Raw genomic sequence first — 17,527 nt, forward strand, 5'->3', positions numbered from 1 at the left:
TAATCACGGCACAGTAAACGAAGAAAACAAGGCCAGAAATTAAACTCTTAGCTGGTATTCATGACATTGCAACGGAAATGCCACTTGCAAAGTTGCAGTGCATCGAAAGTCACCGCCCACTTCGTATTGGTCGCGTCGCAACACTTGAAACACGCCCTCGCGGCCAGATGAATTCCCATATCTAGATCTTTTTCAGCACTTTATGCTGTCTTGTTTGGGACACTGAGAGCTGGCTGTTAAAAACAGCGGATCGGCCGACCGACCGGGCCATACGGAATACACTGATTTGTCGCCGGCCTATCATCGAGTTGGCCGACCAACTAAAAATCATCGGATGTTTTTGTCGCCGGGTCGGAATGAAACTAGGAAAGATACCAGGGTGCAGTAGAATACGGCAAATAATCTTTACAGAGATGTTTGCTTGTGTTGCGTGACGAAATTTATTACCACGGAGGCATTATATCTATGCATGGAAACCTCATGTTATTTTGCATAGAGTGTTGTATTTTATCGTCTTCACCATCACCAAACTTTGCGCCAGAAGCCATTTTTGGCACCAAGCTTCGCATGAATATATGCATTTTTTTGTCGCCTGTCTTCTCCAAGTCGGCAGGTTTTATCACCCCTGGACCTAGCTCTGTAAAATGGCCGTAAAATGGCCGCTAATAGCCGTCTGTAGTACCGTTAAATGACAACATGGAGGCAGCAGTGCGAAAACCACCTTGAAACCATTGTGACATTGATGTCTATTACAGGCCTTCTCAACTGGGGAAATTTTCCCCAGCAAGAAAACTCGAAGGTTTCAGAGAAGTCATTACGGCGTCGCCAACTCACGTAGGGGTCAAAAAAGATATGTGGTTAAGCAGCACCAAGGGTGGGTGCTGCGTGGAAGGCAGTGTTTACATACATCGCTATGTGCTCAGGGGCGGATCCAGGATTTCGTCAGGTGGGGGAGGGGGGGCACGCAACATTGTTGGGCCCCGTAGAGTTTGGGGCCGGCTATATATATATATATATATATATATATATATATATATATATATATATATATATATATATATATATATATATATAGGTATATATATATATATATATATATATATATATATATATATATATATATATATATATATATATATATATATATATATAGCCCTATATAGCTAGAGTGCTATGTATGCATATACATGAAGCTCATTCATGTTCTACAGATCACGTTAAATCCTGTAAGTTGAGGCTATGTATTATGGAACAACAGGCAAAGTGAAGTACGGAAACCCATCTTACTGCGTACGGCTCTAAAGTAGGCGTGCTACGTATGCATATGTATAGAGGTCCATCATGATCTACAGATCAATGGGTGGATAGTGCCTGGCAGATTATCAGACGGCCCGTGCAGGAGTGTAGGGGCCTAAATTCATATACCAAGACCAATATGCAGGGCCTCCGAACGCTAGGTCCCCAACATGGCCGGGCAGGCGAACACATGGGCTCCCGACAAATGTGCAGGGCCCTCCATTCAGATAGGAAGCACGCAGGACATTATGTGGATGGCCCCGAATAATCGAGGGTGCCCGAGTAAGTTAACAGAATGGGCTCCGACAAAACGGACAGCGTCTGGGACGATGGTCTCCCTCGATGCCGCAATGGCACGGCATAACAGCTGATCGATTTCGTGGCTGCTTGAGCGACCGATCACTAGCGGCCGTGGTGTAAAAATACGCGACTCTCCCAGTGTCGCACGCGCGGTGCGGCGGTCAAATGTCAGTCATAGGGCCCTTTGTATCGATTGGGGGCCCTCTGAGTTGACGAGAGTCTTTGTCGGGCAGCACCACCAGCGCCGGATGGCCGACTCCGTGTCTGTCTGTGCCTGACCACACATCTCCCAAGCAGGGACAAGGCCGCCGCCAGCGACCTACATTGGTCGGGGCTTCTGAGCAAGTAGGACCTAATGGCCTATAAAGCTGTCAGCCAGAGACCACAGTGCCCAGCGGGGTATTGTGTTCGCAAGGGGTCCCAAATCAGCCAGGGGAACATTTCGGGCACGGGGGCAGGAATGTCACCCCGAATGCTAAGGGGCTTGTTGTGCGAGTCGGGCCCTGTGACAATAACAGAAAATACGAGAACTTATGACGAGAGCCTCAATGAGACGGTAAAAAGGCGCTATGTCAGCAAGGGGACCCAGTACCGAACAGAAACCCTCACCCATATTTCAGCCGAAGGCTGGTTAAGCAAACTGGAGCCTTTGTGCTATTGATAGGGCCCATGCAGCGAAACGGAATCTTTTTGCTTGAGTTAGGGCCCGTACGTCGCTGCGGGGTCAAGTGGTTGGGTCGGGGGGCCTCCCGCGTCAGGGAGAGGACCAACATATGATGTCCCCCTGAGGTCCGCCGGATCGACCAGGCATCGCCGCCTCTGTGTCGCTAGAATGACGGCCGGTAGGCACCTCGCGCTGGAACGGAGAGGCCCTTGAGACCCTAGCCGGAAACGACGATGTGCCCCCTAGGGCTCTATCCATCGAACATCTCGTCTGGAAAAGGTAACGAGTCTAAACAATGTTCAGTAGCGTGAATTAAAATGAGGCTAAAACATGAAAAAGGACAACTAAGCTATCTGATCGTACTGAGCGCAGCCCTATAATCTGTGCGTGCCCGTATGCATACACATGGAGCCTACTTTTTTCTACGGATAATGCTAATTCTGTGATTTTGAGCCTGAGTGTTTCTAAAAAAAAAAGGCAAAATGAAATCAAGTTGGCTGCTAAACACGATCAAACCAAGCACGGACTTGATGAGCTTATTTGCGGCTGGCCGGTAAGGCGGTGTTAACAGCTGATGGCTGATGACTAACGCACCATCTTTCCTTACATACAAACGAGTACAAAATATCCCAACATCCAAAATGTGTTACAAACGTCATGCACGATAGTAATAAGTTACGTTCTCAATAGCCTAGGGAATGACACATACAACGTCTGCGGCACGCAAAATTACTTTCGACAATTGTGCGCAAAATTTCGTCGGCGCATATCCGGACTGCTGCTATCAGGCTAAGGTACTAAGGCCAATAGAGACGAAACTTGGGCGATCATGGGTGCCACAAGAGGACAACAACAGGACTCTCGTCAGTAAGTCTAGGATCCTAAAAGCAAAGCAAAATGAACTCAAGACCAGCGTCATGGGCCCGCTAAACAACCGATAGCGCCCCGGCAGGCTGACATAAAATGCCCCGGCCAAAGTACAGAGAACCTTCTGAACAAAGGGGAATCACCAAAACTATGAATTAATACCCCTGTGCGGTCAAGAGTGCACGGCCAGGTTAACTGCAAGAGCCCTGACAGGAGTGAAAAGTCCTCCGAAATGAGATTAAAGGGAAAGATCTTCCGATCAAGATGGAGGGGCCCATGAGCATCGAGTGTCTCCGTACTTTATCATGTATGAGTTCCAGCAAGAGTACGAGGCCCTCCGAGCAAGTGGAAAAACCCGAGACTAATATGAAGGGCCCCTGGGCAACTGGCGTGTACTCCCAACGTACGGGGCCTCGGAAAAAAGCGTACAGAGCCTGTCGGAGCGAACGGGAAAATCTCTAGAGGAAAACCTGCATCGATCAAGAATGCTCACACACGGAATGCAGATAGCGTACCAAAAGCAGCGTTAGGCCCCGTGAGCAAACGCAAGGATATCAAGGGTAACGTGGAAGCTCCTTAGCGATCAGATTGACCCTTGGCAAGTAGACATATAGGGTCCGGGCAACAGCGTAATGTCTCTGAACAGCGTAATGAGTCTCAAGATTTACCCAAAGCGGCACCGTCTCAGTCAGGAAAAAATGAACATTGCTTTATGAACTCTTTACTTTGCCAGCAAACCGTTCTTGGTCGTCTGTAGATCCAAAGCAGTCTTTTTTAGAAAACTTGCGTCTGTTCGGCCCGGTTATGGGCTGCTTTGGAGCTTTCGGGTCCGTTCGGCATGAACCCCTGCCTTTCCCACCTCCCCCCCCCCCCAATGCCAATGCACAGACCCCCCGAATAATTCAGTGCGGCCGAAAAAAAACGAACAGAGGGGCCCCATTCAAGTTATGACGTACCTAAGACCCAATGTAGAGGGCCCCCGAACGATCGAATGTGCCCGAGCAGCTTATCATAAAGGGCCCCGACAAGAGCGTGTCGGTAGATTAACCGAGACCAACGTGAGGGAACCCTGAGCAACCAAGAATACCCCGCCAGGTTAAAGGTGTGTGAGGGCCCTGGCTATAGCCCACAGAGCCTTTCTTGCGAGAGGAAAGAAATCCGTGGAAGACCTTTGACTGATAAGAGCGCTTCGATACGCTAGCAGGAAGTGCCCAGCAAGAGCGCAGGGCCCTCCGAGCAAACACAGAGAAATCAAGAACAACATGGAAGGCTCCTGCACGATCAGAATGGACCTGCAAGTAGGCATATAGGCCTCCGGAAAACAGCACTGAAAGCTTCTTCGTGATCGGAAATGACCCTGCAAGTAGGGCATATAGGCCCCCGGAAACAGCATGGAGCCGCCAGGGCAGCGTGATAAGGCTTAAATTTCCCAGCAAAAACTCTTCCCCAATATTGAGGATATTTATCTTCTTCTGTGGGCCGTTCACTTTCGCTTGCAAACTGTTCTTGCTCGCCTGTAAATCAAAGATGTCCAATTTTGTTGCGTTTTGTATTTAAAAACTGTTACCTGTTTCATTCAACTAGGGGCCCCTCGGAGCCTATGGCCCCTTCGAGGATCAGGGGACCGTGGCCCCGTGGTCATCCCTTCTGAATCCGCCCCTGATAAGGCGTTCAAAAGTATCCCTGTCTGAGGACGTGCGATCATTTTCGGCCGCCGTTGGCCCCGATCAGCGTTAGCCAAGGGCCCAGCACGCGGGCCTATGGGAGTTTGCAACGTCGGGCGTCGTATTTTTTTTTTTTAGAATTGCAAGGTCGCGTGTCAAGAATATGCGAAGTAATTTTGTCACAAATCGATTCTAAACAAAGTAGAGTGTGTCGAAAATAATGTGGGTTAATCATGTTACTAGGATTTGACCACATTGGAGACGTCGTTCAGTGCCAAGGGTCCTCAATACCCAGTACCCAGTACCCAGAACAAATCCTGCACTCTGAGATCAATCGATTTAGAAATAATTCACTTACACCATTGCCAGAATTAGATATCACCAATGGGGTTTTTGTGCAGTCATCTGCTTCATTCGCGTTTATTCAGTTTCCAAACTACGACCCAAATACATTTAAGGTGCATCGGGGTCTGTTCCAAATGAAGAATATTGAGGAGGAGAAAGTCAACGAAAATCGTGTACTCCTCGACACTAGATGCACAATTTCTTAAGCCAGTTTTACATGCAACATAGGTGCGAGGCTGACTGCTCTTTAGAATGTTGTTAACCAGACACGCGCGGCCAGTCGTGAGTGTAATGTTTATGTACGATCCGATTAGACTTAGCCTCAGGAAAGGAGTCAGAGTGTCATGAAGGGGAGCGGCCCCTCCCTCAGACCGGACTGGTAAAGACGCTCCAGTGCCAATATCTTTGATAGCGACCCGCTTTTTCGCCTGGGCTCCGCAACTAACTTAGACACGCTCTCACCGACACCACGGACGCATATCTCTCAAGTCATATTACAAGCACCACACATTCCGTGACTACCACACCTCGCCACGGCTCGGCTGGGACGATCCGACTCCCCGAGCGACTGCTGGGCGGTGCAGTCTGGCATCAAAACATTCCTCCAAATGGCGGAAGGTAGCTGTGTGGCGGTCTGCGAGGCTGATGGCAGCCCTGCGCCCGCAGCCGCGCCGAGCCGCCACCTTATTGTCTCCGAAGCAGGCGAGAAGACGGAAGATATCAAACCGCACCATATACGCAGCGGGTGCGAGGAGGACAAGCAGATGGCGTCGGTAGGTTTCCCTCTGCATCCGCACGCTAACCCTCCTGCCATCCACAGCACCACACCCAAACCCGCCCGCTACCCACAGCGCCGTGCTCAAATCAGCCCATTACACGTAACGCCGTACCCTTACCCGCTCATTCACCGCAGTACCGTAAACTAAGCAGACCCATTTGTAACGTCGTACCTAAACCACCCATTACCCGTAGCGCCGTACCCTGACCAACATCACCCGTAGCACCGCACCCTGACCCAACATCACCCGTAGCACCGTACCCTGACCCAACATCACCCGTACACCGTACCCTGACCCAACATACCCCTAGACACCGTACTCTGACCCAACATCACCCGTAGCACCGTACCCTGACCCAACATCACCCGTAGCACCGTACCCTGACCCAACATCACCCGTTGCACTGTACCCTTACCTAACGTCAGCCGTAGCACAGATCACAAACACACCGCTACCTATGGCATCATCAACCTTTATCATCTTTATCACCCTGACATCGGTTTCCAAGGGAGGTTGTTTCTCAGCATAAACAGAACAAATGGAAGCGACCAAATATTTGTTATCTAACTTTGACATGAGGGACGCTATTCAAAGCGACTCAAGTCCGGGGAGAAATAAGGCTTGAATTGTAGGTTCGGTCGAAATTTTGCTCAGCCTTCTAGCTGATGTCAACTTTATCTGTTCAGCCTTCAAAGTGACTGTGGAAAGTGACACCTCTCTCAACAGCCGTGGTGCAACTGTCTATGGCACAGTCACTTAATGACCATTATGAATATTCTGGTCTCCGTAGAAGCCATGGTAGGTATTATGTCGTGCGTGAACCATCCGATCAGCCCCAGGGCGTGCGTCTGGTTTGGCTATAAAGGTGAGCGGGCCAGCCAGCTGTCTGAAGCAGGTAAGGGTCTGCTGATCAGAGAGGCGTCCCTGTCCCCGTCCGCCTGTCCGCCGTCCCTTGTGACAGGCGGGCCCACAGTCGGGTCTTTGGTCACCCGGGGAGGCCAAACCCGGCCGTCAGCAGCAGAGGGCGAATCAAAAGTTCTTGGATGTCGGTGCGTTGTACTACCGACTGTGATCGCCCTCTTTGTTACCATGTGTCGATGCCAGATGCGCGCCGGCCAAATGCGGTCAAACACTTAAATGGCAAAATTCCCCACCACAATGAGTGGATCCAAAATGCTGAAGCATTTTTTGGGGCAACAAGCCAGAGCCCTGAGTCAACTAAGCTAATCTAGGTCCAGACACCTGAGTCTACCAGGCTAGCTTAAGTCAGAGACCTGAGCCAGCTTGTTGACTGACCATATCTCTGAGAACTCGGAACTCAGATGACTCGGTGTTGAAACCGGAACCATTCAAAAGCTTTCTGAGTCCATTGGAGGTCGACTCCACTAAAAACGTGCTGAAATCAGTCAGATTTTAGTCAACTTTCACACTCAGAGTGAGAGTGGAGATCGAATTCTTTGTAAATGTGGGCAAATCAGTAAGGTTGCTACAGCATTGGAGGTTAGGATGTGACCTTCGTTACACATCAATGCCAACGGCCATTCGCAATATTGATATGTTTGGCACCAGACATGGAAGTGCGGTTGCTACGTGTACTTACATGTATGTGCATGGATGCCATGTAATCGACAAACGCACGACAGATATGAATCCACAGAGATAGTGCTGTGGGACCACTTGCAAGTTCACAAAATTTGGCCCCGTTGGGTCCCCAAAAAACGAAAGGCCCGTTGGCTTCGAGTACAAATCACTTGAGGTCTCGAACTGTCACAAGGCACGCCGCATCAGACCCAGAGCAGCAGCCACCTGTGCCGACTGAACCTGCCATCTAGCGACGTGTCCAACAACCAATCAGGGCCATACCCGTCGCCACCATGCCGCCATCTGGTGGGGACGACCGGGTGCGTCAGGTGGGGGCTGGAGTCCTCCCTCGCTGCAGCTGGATGAGGCCGCCCGGGCCCGGACATCTGCTCGAGGGAAAGAGGGGGGGTGGGGGGGCACCGGGGAATACAAGTATATATGCGTTCCCAGCATTCTCTGCCTGCCGATCACCCGCTCACTGTCCACCTTGGCGGAAACACGCCCCGATCATCCGCCCATTGTCCACCTTGGCGGAAACGCACCCGATGGTTCGCTGGGCTATAGGTTAGCGGTGGGTGCGAAGAGGCGTGCGACCCCTATCTCCCCCAATGCTCGCTCCATGCTGCGTGTACGTGACACCCCATGTTTGCGTGGCAAGCTGCATGCATTAGCCATGAGTGAGCTACGGTGCCACCTTGGCGGGAGACACGCCTGACCGTCCACTTACTGCCCATCTTGAACGGAAACACACTCGATCGTCCACTTACTGCCCATCTTGGCGGGAAACACTCTCGATCGTCTGCTTAATGTCCACCTTGGTGGGAAACACGTCTGATCGTTCGCTTACTGTCGGCCTTGGCGGGAAACACACCCGATCGTCTGCTTACCGTTCCAAACAAGTTACCTGTACGGAGTAAGTCTCAGTAGCAGATGGCATAAATCTGACTCTCAGATGCATGCGGTCCTGTCCAACACTCAGCCAGTCCCCTTTCCATAGCTTTCAGATGGTCATTGTTGACCGAAAGGACTGTAACCACGACTGAGCGAGCCCTGAATCAGACAGGCGTAGGCGCTGCACTCCAGGGGAAGTGCGCTGAGGACCTTATCAACGCTCTAAAGACGCCACTCTGTTGCCAGAGAGTTCATGACTGAGCAGTCCGTCTAACGCATGCGCTTCGTGTAATAGCAGGGACTAAGGATTACGACACCAATCAGAGTGCTCTCAGATAAAGCCAAGTTCATGACAGATAAAGCCAAGTTCTCACTGGTTGCGTGCATGGCTGCCGATTCTACAGCCAAAGCCAGACAGCAACACAAGGCAATGTGACAAAGCTGCCCCCCCCCCCCCCCCCTCCTTACCCCGGCGGCGCCCTGGACGTGTGCTCCTGAATTCGGAGGGCCGCAGTGCGTACTGTTCCGGGCGACCGTGCGTGATTGACACCGTGCTGGGGGCTGTGTCAGCCCCGGGGGTCCGCGGTGCTGAGCCGGTCCTGTCGTGGTCACCTCCCAGCAGGCGTCACACAGACCCGCCCCGTTGCGCTTGAGGTGTGACGCCTGCTGGCCGGCAGATGGCGCAGTTACTGTCTGTCGTACTGGCCAAGCGTCGGCAGGCAGGTCGTGGTCAGAGAATGTGTTTCTGTTTCTTGGATGCAATGAGCTTGCTACTCAGATCATCTCTGTGTAGTGTGTTGATTTTGAGTATATAACGGTGAAGCGTGCCATTACTGACGTCACACAAGGCTGGTGTCTTATTTTTTCCCCCTGAAGGATCCGGTCGTGCGTTCTCCGTATTCGTTATAATTCTTAGCAAGGGTGCAGGTACTTCCCGAGCAATGCGTACGCATTTTAAGTACGCCCCTGTTTGTTTTGCATTGATATCGAAGTCGAAAATCGTGTCGTCTGTAACGTCTGTAACGGCTTCTTTGGTCTCAGCCCTTCGAATAAATACGATTGCTTCCGTTGCAATGTGGGGTGGGTGAGCTTCGTCCGTTCGTGCTGTGCGAGGTCTTCCACTATAATCTGCCACAATCGTCGGAGCTACGCCGTTTCCAGCGAAATCAGTATTGATGGCAATACTCGAAACTTGCCGAGGAGTTTCGTTCCTGCCGTTTGTGTACAAACCGCTCGGACTAAATACGAAAAAAGGAGAAATACGATAAGTGTAAATAATTTTTTTCTCGAAAATGCTTGGATCGATCTTCTGACTAAATACAATAACCACTTTCAAAAATTATGGAGGAAAAGTAAACTTTTCAAAAAACATGGCATATTTCTGACCGACAAAACTCACCGTTGTATAAGACACTTACATTGAAATGCCGAATGGTTTAAGCGTTCCCGCCTGGAAATACACCACAGGTGGAATGCAAACATCATAAAACTACTGCCTCCCACACTGCGGGTGGATTTCGGACTATGCGCTGGCACGAAGTCGCCAGCGGGTCTGATCGGTAAAATATATCTGTAAAACCATGGCCGGCGCTTGAAAATGGACATGGCCAGGCCATACGACTGGATGTCTGTCGACATGTCCATACACACACACACACATATCCATCTATCATCTATCATGCTGTCCTGGCAGATCACGTCGGCTACCAGAAGCGAGCAGTCGCTCGTAGTAGTACGCGGCTCGCCCAACTGGCGGATACCAGTGCGCACGTGCCAGCGCCAGACATCGGTGCTCTCCTCCATCCTCTCCGGCGTCGGCAGCAGGTGGGTCAGTCGGCAGGCGGCCGAGGTGTCGCTGAAGCCGTACCCACGGCAGTCGGGATCTCTGAGGCAGAGGTAGCGGCAGTGGCACTCGCTGATGCCGCCCGGCTCGGACCCGTCCCCCCGGCGGCATCTCGGCGTTGCTCTGCGGCAGCGGCTCGAACGCGAACGCCCTGACCGGCAGGGCCGCCCCCCTGACGCGCTGACCCGTCCACCGCCGCCGCCTCGGCCAGCCAGAGGAGGGCGATAATCAGCCGGAGGCGCCGCATGGCGTGACTGACCTCCGCCACTGTCTGAGGAGGGACTGGGCGCGGCGGGACGCGGCGACGGCGGCGACGGCCAGGTGCAGAGTCAGTCGATCGCTGCTAAGCGCTGCAGGTCAACACGGTGATGTGACGTTCAAACCAGCCGTTGGATGGTCTTCTGGACGTGGAGCGCAGCTCTGAGCCACCAGATCATATTCCGTTGAGGATGGGTTCGTCGTTACGGACGGCGGCGTTGGTAGAGACCGCTACATAAAAGAAGTTCCGTTACTCGCTACTTCCGTTACTTTAGAAGGTAGTTCCGTTATTCGTTACTCCATTCCTGTACAGGATAAGTAACAAAAGTTGTTTAACGCTGTCACTCCGTTGCGTTTTTAGAAACACTTAAAAAACAAGAAACTCAAAAACAAAAACCAAGAAAATCCGTCTCGCACATTTCACCTATCAGTTGTTTGAAGCTATGCGCATTGCAAAGCTCTAGTGGAAGGGAAAGTCGCGTGGATGTATATGTACACAGAGCAAACTCTCGGAGCAAAGGGGAATCACCCAAAACTATAAACTAATGCCTCTGTGCGATCAAGAGTGCACGCCCAGGTTAACTGCAAGAGCCCTGACAAGAGTGAAAATCCTCCGCAAATGAGATTAAAGGGAAAGATCCTCCGATCAAGGCGGAGGGTCCCTGAGCACCGCGTGTCTCCGTACCTTATGATGTATGAGTTCCAGCAAGACTACAAGGCCTTCCGAACAAGTGGAAAAACCCAAGACTAATATGAAGGGCCTCTGGGCGACTGCGTGTACTCCAGTGTACGGGGCCTCGGAAAAAGCGTACAGAGCCTTTCGGGCGAACGGAAAAGTCTCTAGAGGAAAACGTGCATCGATCAAGAGTGCTCACACACGGAAGCAGATAGCGTACCAAAAGCAACGTTAGGCCCTGAGAGAAAATGCAAGGGATATCAAGCGCAACGTGGAAGCTCTTTAGCGATCAGATTGACCTGGCAAGTAGACATATAGGGCCCGGACAACAGCGTAATGAGTCCCAAAATTTTCCCCCAGCAACACCGTCTCAGTCAGGAAAAAATTATTGTTGCTTATAAACTCCTTACTTTTGCCAGCAACCGTTCTTGATCGTCTGTAAATCCAAAGAAGTCCTTTTTTTAGAAAACTGCGTCCGTTCGGCCGGTTATGGGCTGCTTTGGAGCCTTCGGGTCCCCTCGGCATGGACCCCTGCCTTCCCCCCCCCCCTTCCCCCGTCTGTATACGCCACCAGCCCAAGCAGCTTAATAGATGGGATCTGCCAAGAACATAGGGCCATCAATTCAAATCAGGAGTACCCAAGACGCAACAAGGAGGACCCTGGAATAATCTAGTGTGCACGAACGGGTAACAGATGGCGCCACTGACAAGATAGCAGGGCCAGTGCTCCAGCAAGGTTAACCTACATGTAGAGCCCCCGTCACGAGCGAAGGGACTTCCAATAAAATAGGAAGTACCTTAAGGCAGAGGGCCCGAAAGATGGAGTGTACCCGAGCAGATAATCAGGTGACCCCCAACAAGAGTGTAGGGACCTAAATTCAAATACCAATACCCAACATACAGGGCCCCCAAACAATTCAGTGTGGCCGAGGAGGTAAACAGATGCCCCCCGACAGGAGCGCAGGCCGTTCATTCAAATCAGAACTACCCAAGACACAATGTGCAGGGCCCCCGAATAATCGAGTGTGCCCGAGCAGGTTAACAGATGTGGCCGCCGACAAGGGTGTGGGGCCTTCCGTTCAAATATGATATGCCCATCACACGACGCAGAAGGTCCCCGAATGACCAAGTGCGCTAGAGTAAGCTAACAGATAGGTCCCTATCAAGAGCGTGGGGTCCTCCATTCAAATAGAAGGTACCCAAGACCCAACGTAGAGGCCGCCCAACAATCGAATGTTTCCAAGCAGCTTACCAGAAGGGGCCACGACAAGAGCGTAAGGCCCTCTGTTCAAATAAGAAGTACCTAAAACTCATTGTGGAGGGCCCCCGAAAGATGAAGCATACCAAGCAGATTATCACATGGCCCCCGACGGGAGCATAGGGCTCTGAATCGAAGCACCAATAGCCAATGCACAGAGCCCCCGAACAATTCAGTGCGGCCGAAAAAACGAACGGAGCGGTCCCATTCAAGTATGACGTACCTAAGACCCAATGTAGAGGGCCCCCGAACGATCGAATGTGCCCGAGCAGCTTATCAGAAAGGGCCCCGACAAGAGCGTGTCGGTAGATTAACCGAGACCAACGTGAGGGAACCCTGAGCAACCAAGAATACCCCGCAGGTTAAAGATGAGGGGCACTGGCTATAGCCCACAGAGCCTTTCTTGCGAATGGAAAGAATCCGTGGAAGACCTATGATTGATAAGAGCGCTTCGACACGCTAGGAGGAAAAGTGCAGGGCCCTCCGAGCAACCGCAAACAAATCAAGAACAACATGGAAGGCTCCTGCACGGTCGGAATGACCCTGCAAGTAGGCATATAGGCCCCCGGAAACAGCACTGAAAGCTCCTTCGTGATCGAAATGATCTTACAAGTAGGCATATAGGCGCCCGGAAACAGCAAGTAGATTGTAGATGAAATGGGGCCCTAAGCTTGCATTAAGATGGCTAATCGATGTTCGTCTTAAAATGTGTAAGATTCAGACAATATTTATGACAGATAAAAAACCATGAAATATTGTTTTGAAAACACGGGCTCACAGGCCATGGCAACAGCTGCCTGAACGCCCAGTGTTGCAGTCTCCATAGGTCGCGTGGCCTCGGCCTGCGGCTGTGACACTAAACGATAGCCAATAAGCAGAAGAAGATGACGCATCTTGAGGAACATGGCTGGTGGACTGGGTAAATCGGCATGTATATCTAAATGTTGTGCAAAATAAGCCAAACACAACCTTAATCTGGAAAGTGGGGGCGGGGGCCAATTAACAATGCTAGCCTCTCCACCTTGAAAAGAGGGGGGAGGGACGTGACCCCCCTGCCCTCACCCCTGTTCCTACGCCCATGCTTGCAATTAGAACAGAAACAGAAACCAGAAGCTACCACGAAATTTATTTATTTGCGTTTTGAAGTCAATAACCTGCAGAAATCAGGCATTGAGCGACTGCATGAAATAAATCTACGGCGCTCTTAATTTACGCCGATTCAGTGGTCTATTCTTTAACCGATGAAGTCCAGAAACTTTGTCAGATCTTTTACATGAGTTTTACAGCCACATTAAGGATCCCGCGGATGTAGATTGGAAATCGAGATGTGAAAAAAATGTGCAATAATAAGGCAAAGCCGTGTTTGCATGGAAATTTCAACATGCAGTCATGATCGATTAGCGGTGCAAGTTATGTAACTTGCTATTTAACATGCGCGCTCGCAAATCTTCGCAACAAAACCTCGACTCCAGGCATTGCAGTCTCCGTGGGCCATGCGACGTCGGCTCCAGCAGCCAATACTGAGCCGTGGCCAACCTGTGGACAACAATGATGACGCTCCTGAGGAAAACATTTTTGTACGCTTTAGAGTATCAAATATTACATTAAGAAGGTAGTCTGGGCGTGTATTTCACATACACGATTTTTAGACTGATGATAAGATAGGATTGACCCTTACGGCACGGCGATGTGAGCTGGAATCTGGTGGTGAAAATGGAAGGGTAATGGTAAAATAATTGTTTTTGGTGCTTCTGTGACTGCTATTCGGTCAGATTTACCATGGCGCCCGCCTCCTGGAGTCAGTTGCAGTGGCCAACGCCTTTCGGTTTTGATGTAGTTTGTTTCACTAATCGATTCTGCAAATCATAAATGTATTCCGGCAAACTTGGAGTGTCTTTTTTCGTTTTGAACTCATTTAGACCCTCTCTATTCAAAAATAGGGAGACTCCTTCTTTTCTTCCATGCAACGGGCCCCTTGAGAAGAACACTTGGGACACATTACTGCTCCCCTCAGCGGCTGAAGGGTCATTCCGTCCCATCGCGGTGTGTCCGCCGGCTGCCATTCAGATAACACGGGGCGGGATCCCCTGGTCGATTCGGAGGGATGCATCACATCAGTTTGTTCTCCTGCCTGACACAGGAGGCCTTCTGATCCGCGCACGTGGCCCCGGATCAACGCAGGAGTTGTTATTGACGCAAAGTTTCTCTGATCGCCGCAGGCGGTCAATAATCTTCACATAGACTCCAGTTTCCTGTTCTTCAGAGATATTGACCACCCCTGAACGTGGACTGTAAGTCGAAATGGGGCCCCAAATTGGTAATGACACGGGTAGCTCATGTTTGTCTTAAATGTTTTACATTCAGTCGGGATGAAGTACTGAAAAATAATTATGAACATGGGTGCTCACAAATCTTAGCAACATCCTCGACACCCGGCGTTTGCAGTCTCCATAGACGGCACGGCGTCGGCCTTGCTGCTGTGACACTATGCGATGGCTAATGGGTAAACGAAAATGACGACGCATCTTCAGTAAAATGACTGTTGAGCTAGGTAAATCGGCATGCATGTTTGTAGTGGTACAAAAGTAAGCTAAACACAATCTAAACTTGAAAAGTGGGGAAGGGCAGTTAGCATTGCTGGCCCCCATCTTGAAAAGTAGGGGGAATTAGCCCCCTATCTCCCCCCTCCCGTTCCACCACCCATGCGTGCAATCTGCTCATCTCGCCCAGCATCATTGCTTTTTGATCCCCGAGCTCCCTTTAAGAACTCTTACGACTAAGCTGCCTTTCCACCGCGCACCCGCAGTGGCGTATGTTGTTTGCGTTGGGTATTTCGTGGACCTAGCAGCCCAGCAAAAAAGTTTCTCGCATTTGGGACATTTGCAGGAGATTTCCTTCACGAGCAGTGGTTTGGACCTACAGCAAGCTATACGCTTACCTACACCTGCTCGCACAATCATGGTACCAGGTACATGGATCCAAGTTTGAAAACTCGCATCCGCCCCGCAAGGAAAGTTTTCCCCAAAAGCCTGCAACGTCCACCAAATTTGTCATGCCATGCATGCGTACTTACCCTTAAATACTTCTTGGTGGTAAAATAAGAAGCTGTAAGGAGCCTACAAACATATTCGTTCCCTCACCTGTGCTTTTTTTTCACAGCTAACATTAAGAGACTCCATTGCTCATTCCTTATGCACGTGTCTAATTTCATCACAATACAAAGGTACCACAAGAAGCCATGCATCTAAAAACAAACGTTCCTTCACCTGTTTTATAAGCTAACACTGCGTGCAGTTGTTTATCTTATTGATTTCAAAATTTGAAACTATTGCTAAAATTGAAGAAGCTACCGAAAAACTAACACATGCAATCCAGTTGACCTCAGGCATAAAATCCTCTCCCTCAAGGACAAAATCCTGTCAGCCCTTTAGAAGACTCCTCAAAAGAACCTGCTATCCATGCATCGAGAGAAAGTAAATCAAACAGCTACAACCAATATAAGAGTGCAAAAACCAAAAGTGACCTTGCGTTAACGACATTCGCGACAGAACATGACTCGCTCTATGATGGAGAGCGGCGGAACCTGGTCCTTATTGCTTCCCCACGCCGATTGTGTTGCAGGGAGTACCAATGCCTTTAGCGGGAGGGGGCGGGGGAGGTGAGTAATTTATTTGTTAATTTCTGACACTTGACCCCGGCCGCGATTGACACGTCTCTTCAGAAATCATGAAGAATGACGTCGTACTGGATTTGCTCAGACCAAGGGCGTCAGCGCGTCGGACATAATCATTTCGAATCCATAATCGATATTTGATTATAAGCAACACACGCCACACAGACAAAACACAATGGTCGAACAATACACATCGCTCAGTAATGCTCATTACAAATGCGCTCGTCATTTTCTATGCCTACGCCGAACTGGCCAGGCAACGTCAGAACGATCACGTCAGACGATCAGACGTCAGAACTGACCACGTCAGATCACCAGACGTCAGAACTGACCACGTCAGATCACCAGACGTCAGAACTGACCACGTCAGATCACCAGACGTCAGAACTGACCACGTCAGATCACCAGACGTCAGAACTGACCACGTCAGACGACCAGGCTTCAGAACTGACCACGTCAGACGACCAGACTTCGGAACTGACCACGTCAGGTCACCAGACGTCAGAACTGACCCACGTCAGATCACCAGACGTCAGAACTGACCACGTCAGATCACCAGACGTCAGAACTGACCACGTCAGATCACCAGACGTCAGAACTGACCACGTCAGATCACCAGACGTCAGAACGATCACGTCAGACGATCGGACGTCAGAACTGACCACGTCCGACGACCAGACTTCAGAACTGACCACGTCAGATCACCAGACGTCAGACTGACCACGTCAGATCACCAGACGTCAGAACTGACCACGTCAGATCACCAGACGTCAGAACGATCACGTCAGACGATCAGACGTCAGAACTGACCACGTCAGACGACCAGACTTCAGAACTGACCACGTCAGATCACCAGACGTCAGAACTGACCACGTCAGATCACCAGACTTCAGAACTGACCACGTCAGATCACCAGACGTCAGAACTGACCACGTCAGACGACCAGACTTCAGAACTGACCACGTCAGATCACCAGACGTCAGAACTGGCCACGTCAGATCACCAGACGTCAGAACTGACCACGTCAGACGACCAGACTTCAGAACTGACCCACGTCAGATCACCAGACGTCAGAACTGACCCACGTCAGATCACCAGACGTCAGAACTGACCGCGTCAGACGACCAGACTTTAGAACTGACCACGTCAGATCACCAGACGCCAGAACTGACCACGTCAGATCACCAGCGTCAGAACTGACCACGTCAGATCACCAGCGTCAGAACTGACCACGTCAGACGACCAGACTTCAGAACTGACCATGTCAGAGCTGACCACGTCAGATCACCAGACGTCAGAACTGACCACGTCAGATCACCAGACGTCAGAACTGACCACGTCAGATCACCAGACGTCAGAACTGACCACGTCAGATCACCAGACGTCAGAAACTGACCACGTCAGACGATCAGACGTCAGAACTGACCACGTC

General features: G+C 50.6%; 1 protein-coding gene across 1 annotated transcript in view; it reads right to left on the minus strand.

Annotated features, from left to right (window-relative positions):
* The window catches only part of LOC119089487 (uncharacterized), a 52,732-nt gene that overhangs the window by 27,699 nt on the left and 7,506 nt on the right, over positions 1-17,527 (minus strand). The gene's annotated exons all lie outside the window — the stretch shown is intronic.

The sequence above is a fragment of the Pollicipes pollicipes genome, unplaced genomic scaffold (genome assembly GCF_011947565.3).
Source record: "Pollicipes pollicipes isolate AB1234 unplaced genomic scaffold, Ppol_2.1 Scaffold_1600;HRSCAF=1878_pilon_pilon_pilon, whole genome shotgun sequence".
Taxonomy (NCBI): Eukaryota; Metazoa; Arthropoda; class Thecostraca; order Pollicipedomorpha; family Pollicipedidae; genus Pollicipes; species Pollicipes pollicipes.